This window comes from Aricia agestis, chromosome 15 (genome assembly GCF_905147365.1).
Source record: "Aricia agestis chromosome 15, ilAriAges1.1, whole genome shotgun sequence".
NCBI lineage: Eukaryota > Metazoa > Arthropoda > Insecta > Lepidoptera > Lycaenidae > Aricia > Aricia agestis.
In genome coordinates this window covers 11,516,369-11,528,861 of record NC_056420.1, presented here as the reverse complement: position 1 = coordinate 11,528,861, position 12,493 = coordinate 11,516,369, and the positions used below count along the sequence as shown (strand labels likewise).

The 12,493-nt window shown below is 35.9% G+C and overlaps 1 protein-coding gene across 1 annotated transcript in view; it reads left to right on the top strand.

Moving 5' to 3' along the window:
* Positions 1 to 12,493, top strand: part of LOC121734059 (tumor necrosis factor alpha-induced protein 8-like protein) — a 68,534-nt gene that overhangs the window by 576 nt on the left and 55,465 nt on the right. The gene's annotated exons all lie outside the window — the stretch shown is intronic.

Below are 12,493 nucleotides of genomic sequence, written 5' to 3'. Positions count from 1 at the left end.
TGAGTTAAATATTTTTAATTAGTACACACGGTGCTGCTCGCCAGTTCTGTTATACTTACCTACTTGAACTTGGCTTGAGACGCTACCCGCGTGTCTAGATTATAATTTGGCCAAGAAGGCTGCAGATTACTAGTATAAGGAAGGACCACAAAATGTACCCTACATCACAGAATTTACAAACGTATGACTTGCCTGGTGTTGCTGGTTTCCACGGGCGGCGGCAATCACTTACCATGAGGCATTACGGTTGCTTTTTGTATAAGAATAAAATAAAGACATAGCGATAAAAAATAGGTATTCCCAAAATTTCAGCTTCATAAAATAAGTATTTTTTTGTTATGAGCCTTCAAAGTTGGATAGTCAAGTCGATTTTTTTTTATAAAATGCCTTAATTTTTGTATATCATTCGATAAGGCAATTTATAAAAAAAATTCTTATCAAGCTACTTTCATAAACGCATTTTGATTTTGATAGCTATCGAACAAACTACCTAAGCGTGACGTCACAGTCAGGTAACATTTTGTATGGATATCTTGGAGAGTTTTTAAGCTATCAAAGTCATTTTTTCACCGATATTCCTATTTTTGAATCACTTACACCAAGAAAAAAAATTTTACGTCATCCCTATTCTTATTGAAGGAACCACAATACACAATTTCAAGTATCGTCTATCGTTTCCATAGAAAACTATTATAGTTGTCTATCTAGAATACTATTAAGAGTAGGTAAGTATAGTCATGCGACACGAAACTAACCGCATATTTACAATAGTTAACGACGATAAACTCACACAAGAAATAATAATAATAATATGAACAACACGCAGAAATTAACTTGACACCTGCTTCAATAGAGTTTCCTTAAGGCCCTGTATTCCCAGAAACGGACGATTTTCAAGATTTAAAAGTGACAGTAGACACAAAAATATAGTAATTTAAATTCTGAAAAAATATAATATTATGTGTTAGTTAAGGATCTAACACAGTGAAATTTATATTATATTCCATTACACAATATCATGAACTTCACTCGATAGAAAAAAATCCCAAACTTACCTCTTCTTTTAACGAATTTTCCATACTATGTCCAAATTATTTGGAATTTTCAGATAATTTTTGCACTGAATTAAAGACAAAGAATACATCTAGGGCGATTCGTTTTTTTAGCTCGATTTAATTGATGTATAAAAAAACGACGATCAAAAAACTATAAAATAGCAGGCGCAAAGTGTGTGACTAAAAGCGTACCAGCCGAACCTTTGCGCCTGCTATTTTATAGTCTTTTGGATTTTTGGCCTTAAAACGTGATGCCCAGTTAACAATACGCGTGTTAATATGTTATTTATTTAAATGTTTTGCAGATCATGTCGCGGGTAACGGCTAGTTTATTAACCGTTACGTGCCATTGGAGACGTGAATAATAAAAATATTCTTGTTTAAACTAGGTCAAATAATAATCAGCCTAAGGCATTTTGGTAAAGATTCGTTTGCAAATTGCAATTAAGCAAGAAAAAAATACGTCTTAGATGCGCGTTGATGTTCTAAATTTAAATCGAATTATAATTTTTTTTGGGCAGGAATCATAATGTAAATTTCGAATGCACGCCATTTGAAATCAAGTTTCGAGTCAAAAATTCCCGTGTAGGTATGACAAATATACATATTAGCCTAATATTAGCCTTAATTAACATTACATTAATTGATACTGGCTTAACCAATTAGGTAATTGAAAGCTTAACTACATTTAATTTTTAAATGAGCTTCGTCGCTTAGTAGATCTTTTATTTGCAGTCGAATACATAGTTGGGGTCGAGTTTTTTTTATTAGATCTCGATTACACGGATGCACTAAGATTTTGTAGACAAACATAAGACACAGCGTCTCTAATAGATTATAGAACTATATCGGTTCTTGCCACAGTTATCGTGAATCTTCTAGTTTTACTTAAGTACCTAAAATATGCAATAAACCACAAGTTTATATTATGTCAGTGCAATAAACTCACTCGTCTAGTAGGTAATAAATCATTTTCCACATAATCTTATAAGTACTTATCGTAAATATGAAGAGATTGGGCCTCCGGTAAACTCACTCACTAGAGTAGTGAGTTTACCGGAGGCCCAATCCCCTACCCTATTCCCTTCCCTACCCTCCCCTATTACCCTATTCCCTCTTAAAAGGCCGGCAACGCACCTGCAGCTCTTCTGATGCTGCGAGTGTCCATGGGCGACGGAAGTTGCTTTCCATCAGGTGACCCGTATGCTCGTTTGCCCCCTTAGCTCATAAAAAAATATATATGGACTGTGAATTTTTCACGTTGTTTTGGCCTTTTCCCCCCACCCCATCCTTAAATAATTAACGTAATTAATGGACAATCCCTAACTAGTAGAAGTCCGAAATAGTAGCCATACTACATCAATACTATATTCAATTAAGTATAATAAATTATTTCTAAGTCTTCACTAATACCAAGTCATAAATACGGTCGTCCCTTTGAAGGGCCAACATTTAAACGGCCATGAATTGAATAGCTATTGATTAAGGAAGTCCTTGTCCTTGGCAGGGCTTAAAATACCCTTCAAGGAATTTAGAGTGAAATGGATATTGCTGATTGTATATTTTGAGATTAGAAGCGAGTTTAGGGCTAACAAAATGAATATCAGCATCTTTCTTTCTTTACAAACTCATTCTGAGATCGATTATAGAATAGGTTTTTTTTTTGCTTTAAAATACGGCCATAGTTTCCCTGCAAAAGCCATTTGCCAATCTGAATGAGTTATTTGACCATTGCACTAAGAATTAAGATAAAATATGTTGTGAATTTTTAAAATGTATAGTTGTACCGGGATAGTCCAGAGAACTGCCAAACGGGCCTTTTGGCGACAGGCAAGAATTTTACATGTAACATTGCCTAACTTGGCCATAGAACATATTGTATGGAAAATGCGATCCGCTCCGCTCCGGCTCCCTTTTGATGTGCGCGTACCTCAAAAGGTTTGATCTCATTAAGCATCCAACAGTTTCGTGGAAATAATATCAATAGTTAGGTCCTTTGATGTTATACTCGGAATTCGCTACCGTTCAAATGTTCAATTTGAGTTGGGTATGAGAGGTGATTTATAATATTTTGTGTAATATAGGTATTAGGAGAATTAATAATAATAATTAGAGATGGGTATAAAATTCAACATAATAGTTTAAACTGTTTATGGGCGTACCCAGGATTTTAGCTATTGGGGGGCAGCATACCTGTTTCGAGAAGATAGTTGGTCTGGCATATTGAAAAATCATGAAAATTGACTTTTATTAATCTGCCTGAAAATATGTGAGGGGGGGGGGGGGGGGGGGGGGGCAGTACGCCAATGAGACTGTTTATGTCGGAAGTAAAAATTAAAAGCTACTTTCTCTACTGGCTAGAGTCTACCTCAATACAAGCGTACAATAAAGCAGTGTTTCCCAACCTTTTACTGCCACGGACCCCTAGTAAATTATATACAGTTTTTAGGGACCCCCTTAATAAAATAAACAGCAAAAAATTCTGAATATGTATGGTCCAGAGACGGCAGGTTGGGAAACACTGCAATAAAGGACTGATTACACCTACCGAATAGAGTACCGAGACAGGGCCCTCGGTATGTAGTATGTAGATACCTATCATAAAGTTAATATACCTAGCGAAATAGAGCAACAATCTCGAGCTGTCAAACGAAACCGAAATTGGTTTACATCTGTGTGAAAAATATGTGTACGTATACACTTACACAAGCATGATTAAACATGAATTCTATGAGATTAAATTGTCAACGTGCCGATAAGTGCCGACTGGACGTCAAAAAAAGAGTTCTGCTGTCATGTATCACACGTCTCTTTTTACCACGCAGTGTTACTGATAGTGACATCTCGCTTGCTCAGGCCTTTGTTTCTCTATTCCGCTAGGCCGCTAGGTATATTAACTTTATGGTATACAGTATCTATACATCTATACATACATATAAATAAAATTGGAGTGTCTGTTTGTAATATTGAAATAACCGTTTTTTACTAAATGCATATGAATATTTAGACGGTACATACACCAAAATATCAATTTTTAAATTTTTTGTCTGTCTGTATGTCTGTCTGTTTTTACCTTCTAATCTCCGAAATGTCTGGACCGATTTTAACGGGACTTTTATTGGCAGATAGCTGATGTAATAAGGAGTAACTTAGGCTACTTTTTAACCGACTTCCAAAAAGGAAAAGGATATTTTTTACTTTTTTATGTTTTACCTATGTATTTTACTCCACCGTTTGTGGACCGATTTTCAAATGATTTTTGATGTTGCATAAGATATGGTCCAAATTACATACCATACGTCTGTCTTTGTTATCAACTTATCACATTTTGTTGACGCGGACGAAGTCGCGGGTTGTTAGCTAGTATTGTATAATATCGTATTATATTTAATGTGCTCGGCCGAGGGCAATGTCTACTTTAATCGGTAGACATAGCTTTTATATTGGTCTGAGGTGTAGAGTTATTTCCTTCTAGAAATTCCCAGGAAAATGCTAAAAGCCTCATAGTTTCTAGACCGTTAAACGGGCTTTTACTGACCAAGTCGTAAAAGTTTTTTAAACGCACACAGTCACGTCAGAGACTCCAAATAAGCACATGCATATAGCATAATTTCAGTAGCAAAAGAATACAGTACATCGTCACTTGCAATCATCTATGTAAGGAGTGAGTTTAGTTTCAAGACACGACTGTGGTATTTCACTGTATAATACATATTCTGTGTAAATATCGCCCTTACGAGTATAATATTTTGCCCTCCCACGATTTCAATCCCAAGAGGCCAAAGAACGAAGACGTATAAATTAATAATTTCTAGGCCCTCGAACTTCAAATGTCAGAGTTTAATGTTATTTCAACTAAAAACACTACGTATGTATAATAGTCAGGGAGCTCTAGAACAATTTTTTTTATTACTATCAAGCAAATTTTTTGTGAGTAGCTTCATTTTGATACCACTGCACTGCTAGCTGATAACAATATAAAGTTCGAAATCAGAAATGCGACTACACACAGACTGCAATCATGACAGACACCGCAATGTTTCGCAAAGGGACTCCCTTCTCTACCTCTAGAGGCTCTAGAATCTAGATAAATAACAATAATTAGTCTTAAACTTTACTTTTACAAGCAAACTTACTAGCTAACTTGATTGTTGGTTTTCAAACTACAAACATTTATACTCATTAGAAATTCCCGTCCTCAAAAAGCCACACTTAAAAATGGCGACTCAAGATGTTTGCCAGCCGTTAGGCAGGTGTGCGGACAGCTGTTCGTTAACGGCGATCAACCACGCCCTTATTGAGGGATAGGGATGCCCTTATCCCGGATCGGATACAAGGGCCTACACACAATAGTACCTTGTAGTGAAGTAGTATAGGATGCGACGAAAAGGGTTTTGAATTTTGACTTAAAGTGCATCCCTATAGCTAGGTGGTTCTAGAAATCTAGACTGACTGGAAAAAAACAAATTCTAAAAACTTGAGTCGGAATAAGTTCCATACAAACTTGTAACTTTAGTTACTTGAATGAAGTGAGAAGATTTAAAGTTTCATAATATTTTTTACTAAATATTCATTTTGATTTTTAACTGGTACTTAGTAGGTTTACTTGTTATTTTATATATTTTGTCCTAGCAGAGTGAGTTATTAAGGGCCTGTTTCACCACTTCCTGTTAAGTGCCGGATAAGCTATCCACTACTTAACTTGACAGATAGAGTATGGAGAATCTGTCAAAAAAGTAGACTATCCAGCACTTTATCAGGAAGTGGTGAAACAGGCCCTTAATGTCTAACGGCCGCACGAGACATTTAATGATCAGTTAACTTACGAATAATGATTAACTAAACTTCAAAGATTTTATAAGTTATAAGACGGTTAATAACTTTAGCGAACATTTAAGTTAGAAAACTGTTAAAACCTTCACTAAGATTTTTTTATTCATACGACCGTTAATCTCCAGACTCTTTTTATTAGAATTTATTTTACAGAATTATCACTCAAATTCTTCATTAAATTAAAATTTAAAAAATAAATAAAATGTCTTTGATTGCAGTCGTAAGAATGCAAACAATGACCAAACAAACCAGTAAACTAATATTGCCAATACAGGCTCTCATTGTTATTGATACAGGCATATCTTCGGCGTTAGTCACTCTGTCCAACGCGCGCGTGACTTTTTAACGGTTGTATTAACATTAATATTGTTACGTAAATAATAAACCAGTTTAATTAACGATATCATTTAATACTTATTTCTCTAGTATGAATTCTGAGAGTAAATAAAATTCTAGAGAAACTATATGGCAGACTCTGTTCTCACCAGCCCCCCGAGACAAGTGGCAAAACGCTAACGCTAGCGCTAACGCTAACGCTACAAAATGTATGGATTTGACATTAGTATTCGCTAGCGAAGCGATGACTTATGTCAAATCGCATACATTTTGTAGCGTTAGCGTTTTGCCACTAGTCTAGGGGGGCTGAACAGAGTCGTGTAGTTTCTCTAGAATTTCAAACAACTGATTTTCACCAAAATCAGTTGTTTGACGTATCTTTATTGAAATAATATTTTGCTGCTTGATAGAATCCTTTTTTTATGACGCAGCTCAGGGGAAACCTCTTGGGTGCCCCGAGTTGGGGATGTGCCTCAATTAGCTGAAGCGCCCAGAGGAACGTGGAACTGGTCTACCAGACTTATCCACTAAAAAATTAATGTAAAATTAAATACCATAATCTAGCTACAGGACAACAAAGATATATTTTTGAATTTAGGCTAATACAGCATGAATCATGGGATTAAGATTCATAAGTTATTTGCCGTAGTCGGGTAGGTACTGGAGTAACTTTATCACTATATCCTGCATTATGAAATGATTCACTGTTTGCCATATGAGTAGTCGTCACTTGTCACTGAAGCTTCCTTAGAACTAGTATCAGAAATAATCTGTCAAGTGCGAGTTGGACTCGCGCACGAAGTGTTCCCGACCATTATAGAGCAAAAATTGCCAACAAAATGTGTTTTTTCTATGGGAGTTCCTCTCCCTTAATTTTTGAGTTTATTTTAATTTTACCATCAATTATTAAAGTATAAATACAACTGAGTATTTTGTGAACATTTCAAGAGCCTACCTGTTGCCATTAGTGACATAGAGCACAAAATAGCAAAAAAAAAATACGTCTGTTGCCCCCCTTAAATATTTAATTTATTTTATTTTTAGTATTTGTTGTTATAGCGGCAACAGATATACAATCTGTGAAAATTTCAGAAATATAGCGGTTCTTGAGATACAGTCTGGAGACAGACAGACAGACATCGAAGTCTCAGTTCCCTTTGGGTACGGAACCCTAAAATCAACAAAAAATGTAGAGCGGTTAAGTCAGTATGACAATTTAAGAAAAATCTCATAAGCATAGAGAATAAAATATGATAAGTCATAAGTGATAACGCAGGCGAAGCCAATAAGCCTTTATAATATGCAAAATAACAGCATATTACGTTCTCAAAATTCGGGGTGAATTTTTTGTATGACGGGGTGAAAATGAAAAGCGTTTAAAAACAAGCGATGCTTTTACGTAGAGCTACGACTAGTTCATCTACCGCGTTTGTTGCAAAACTCCTCCAAAACACCTAGACCGATTGCTAATGTGCTAATATTTTTACCATCTAGGAAATTGATTCCTAGACAGTTGACGGACCTACGTCATGTGGACGGCTTATGTCAATTCAGTATAAGCTGTGATCGGTCGGATGGGTTTGACTTAACTCGACCAAATTACTTAGGAACCGCCATTTGCCTAGGAATCAACTTCTCTGATATGGCTAAAACAACTTTTTGCATTAATTTGTTTATTTCGTTTTGCATCATTTTGTATTAATATAAAATTGTATCTTGAACTCCAGTCAGATAATAGCGTCAACAAGAAGTATTTAAAAGACTATTGTCCCACGATTTTACAAGTAGAAAGTGAGAATTCTATAGCTCTATTGATATCACGCGCGTTCCGTTGTGATGATCTCGGTAATTCATAATATAAATGTGATGATGTGTCTGTCTTTCAACTCTTCACACATTAATCACTGATTTTGGTGATATTTGGTATGGTATCTCGGATCTCCATAATTAAATTTGATCGGAGTCCCGGTAAGGATATCTAAGGTTAGTTTTTAATCTGAAAATATGTATGGTTCCCATTCAACACAATTAATTTTCCAATTATACAGTGTGTTAGTGTAATAACCGTTATCCTTGAAACCATCAAATGAGCCCGTCAAAATGAATAACTTTATCCATGAGAACAATGCTGGTAACTCAAAACAAAAGCCGTCTTCATACCCATACGGATCGGCAATTTGTATGGGTATGAAGATGGATTTTTTTGAGTTCCCAGCATTTTATTGTTCACATAGAAAAAGTTTTTTTTCTATGAGAACAATAAAACATTTGACGGGCTCATTTGATGGTTTCAAGGATAACGGTGTTTACACTAACATTTTGTATAAATAAATGTCTTACTATCGCATTCAGAGACGAATAATTAATACATAACTGTAATTAAATGAAGACTTATTAGATTTGATATAAGCCCCATACGTTATCTGTCAGACCTTTCATCAATTACATTTAAGCTACATTTAAGTAATTAAAATTTGTCTCTAGTGCGGCTTATAATGCAAACTGTTACAAGAGTCGATGGTCGACATGCGTGAGTCAATGGATTTTCTCACTTTCGTATTCTTTAAGACAATAACTTTTTAAACATGGAATTTAATCAGATTTCACAATGGTATGCACTTTTATATGTAAATTTTGCAAAAAAATAATTGATTAACTACAGACGCAGATAAACTACTTCATGTTTTACACACTTTAAAAGTAGAGCATCTAAGATTGTAGAGACTGACTAATCACTAAACATGGTACATTTTTTTATTGCGTACGATTTGTACGTTTTGCTGCAATAATCACTATGTCCTTACCTTGAACTTAAACTATCTCCATACCAAATTTCATTAAAATTGGTTAAGTAACAAGAAGAAAGACTGGCAAAGGCGCACACTTTCGTTTATAATATTACTTGGTGCTTTGCTACAGTTAACTGAGGTAAAAATATTTAATAATAAGTTGAAATAATTATTGTTCAGTATCCTTATAATATATTCTATAATAATTATTACAGACTGTAGTACGAGTAAATGACTCCGGGTTATAAATTCAATAAATTTTATGTAATGCCATTAGCAGTAAGGAAGACATGTCTTTAACGTTTACGATACAAGTTATAATATACCGTTAGTGGTAAAGCGTAACTGTAAAGCTGGATGGAGCTCTCTGCGGTTTTGTGGGTGGCTTATCTATTCGATAGTGCTTTTAATTGAGTAGATAAACTCCCGACAAAGCCACAGACGCCAGGCATGAGTTTTGACGTTTATCGTAAATCAGATTCCGTTATTACACTTCTAATAATATTATGACAACGAAATAAGGATTACTCTCATTATATAGGGAGTATTACGCAAAGGTCAGAACAGAGGGTGGTACAAACACATACAGTAAATAATCTACTACTAATGCTGTATTTGTAATTTTCCATCTTTTTAGTAAAAGATGGCCCCGTGCGAGTTTCTTACGCCGGTTTTTCTCGCCGGGTTAGTTCTCGAACCGGTGGTAGGCACCTTAGTAACGACGTTCGGAAACATTTTTGTTCAGAGTAACTGAGTAAAAAATATTTTGATTTGATTTTTGATTTTGAATCCGGTCAAAATCCGCCATGTTGCACACGTCGCGCGTCGTGTGAGAATGTTGACAGACACGTTGCCAAATGTCGAACAAAACTTTTTGTTTACTGTCTACGCTGATGCTGCCTCTAGTGTGATAACAGATAACATTGCAGTTAGGTATATTATAGATTTCCCGATTCCGAGGCATAACATTGCAGTAAAATTCTCATAGAATTCCGATGTTAACAGCTAACACCCAGTGGAGTATAAACTATGCAATGAATCTCGCACCAGCTCATTTGCCATGATAATTGCATACTCTATGGCGCTTATAGTGACAGACGTGAATAACTAAATCATTGGATAACTTTGCCGACTAATCTCTTCAAAGTCAATTTTGTTGTGCACTGCTAGTTTGATGAATAACCGAGATTGCCGCCATGATTGCGTGAGGATAGTCGACGATCATGAGCAATCATAGACAAATATGCCTTCCCAGTTTCCACACATTCGTAATCGCTATTGGTTCATTATAACACAAGGTCATAATGAGAATCTACTTTCTAAATGTCGTTTAGTAAATAAATACTTCCTTTATCCCCATCACGAGTTTAAATTAAAGTCTCGTTTCAAATATGCTGCACATAATTATGTAACATTTCAAGAGCATTGAACGTGTTATCATAATATTAATACGCGAACGAAAAACTTTGTAACCCTTTTTACGAAAAATGGGGAAACGTAGGTGCATGAAATTTTGCACAGTTATAGTTTATATGGTGAAGGAGTGCATCGAATTAATATTATTTTGAAATTATGCTTTTACCATATTTTTTTTAACAAATAAAACATTACACACACTACAACACACACACACATGAGAAATGACAGATTTTTGAGTGACAAACCTATACATACGAATTATACTCTTTTATTTATGGTTGAAGTCTGTTATGGTCATAGACTTATACGACAGTATATATTAAGTCTATGGTTATGGTTGTTGTCAACAAGTTGACAAATTGAAAATGGATTATAGTTTTTTTTTTATTGAATCTAAGATATTATAGATAAATGACATGACAATGCTTACACGGCCAGTCTGAGATCAGCTAAGTCCCAGAGACAAGAGTTGAAAAAAAAATGATAGTCAATATTTTTTACAAAATATTTGTACGTGGGAGAGCCATGCTTCGGCACGAATGGGCCGGCTCGACCGGAGAAATACCACGTCCTCACAGAAAACCGGCGTGAAACAGCGCTTGCGCTGTGTTTCGCCGAGTGAGTGAGTTTACCGGAAGCCCAATCCCCTACCCTATTCCCTTCCATACCCTCCCCTATTCCCTTCCCTTCCCTACCCTCTCATGTTTCCCTATTCCCTATTAAAAGGCCGGCAACGCACCTGCAGCTCTTCTGATGCTGCGAGTGTCTATGGGCGACGGAAGTTGCTTTCCATCAGGTGACCCGTTTGCTCGTTTGCCCCCTTATATCATAAAAAAAAAAAAAAAAAAAAAAAAAAGTAGTCCTAATGTCGTTGAAACTAAGGTCGAATTTCGACCATTGGGCGATCTCTAGTAATTTTAAAACGCGTGTAACTGATATGCAAAACAGCCATGTGTGAGTAATGACCGAATGCGCTGTGGACCGGTCGCGGAGGAAATTGAATGTTTTCACGCAAGCCATCCTATACGGCTGCGGTTACACCGAAGTGAACATACCTTGCATGTCATTGATACCCGATCGAGAGGCGAGTTTTAGCAGAGACCGCAGCCAGTATCGCATTTTCCCTTTAGGACGAATCTGGATTTAGGAACTTTTCGTCGATACTGAATTTGGGGACTCTACATGTACCTTTTTTGCTGATTTGAACTCGTGTTAAAAAAACATTTTTCAGAAATATTTTCTTTTTTACCGCTCTAATTCTAGAAAAAGCTTTTCCAACATCTCATTTGTTTCATTTTTGTGTTCCCAATTACCGCGTTGACTAAAAAGTACGAACCGCTGGTACTTAAGAGGAGTCCACACCACCGATTTTCCATACAAACGCTGTCCCCTGTTTCCTCCCTAGATAATGCCGCTAGAGTTATGATTTTTTTCCTGAATGTCTATGGCCACTATTAGCATGTCCCTATGTTTTCTTTTTTTTCATAATTTTATTATTAAAAAAGATAATAACGTCCAAAAACCCAAAAAAATCGCCAGATTTTCCTCTGTGTTCAAACACCCAGAAAACAAAACTGGCTAAAATATACAAAAAAATAAAACATAGGAACACAGCTCAAGCCTTGCTTTAATTCTTAATGAAAAAAGTACTTAAATCGGTTAAGTTTTGGAGAAGGAATCAGCGGACAACGAATCGAAGATTTTCTGTTCTTTTATTAGAACTTTTGTCGTGTTGTCTCTATCGCGCTCTGCGGTGGGAGACTTGAGATTGGTGAGGCAGCAATACATTTTCAAATACCTATTTTTAATTTATCTCGCCCCTGGTGTATCCTCTTAAGCATCGTTTATCACAATAATGTAGCTGTAACGTTTGTTGTATTGTTTGTGTCGGTGTAAATAACGAGCAGGTCCATGTATAATCGGCATGGCCGAGATGTCAAAGACGAGCGTGTGATCAAAGGGAATTTCATTACGGGCATAATGAAGGTTCCCGACCCTTTTCCTGGATTTTTCTACGTGGAGGTAAAAATATTCCTAATGTGCGGACATTGGTGGTTATGT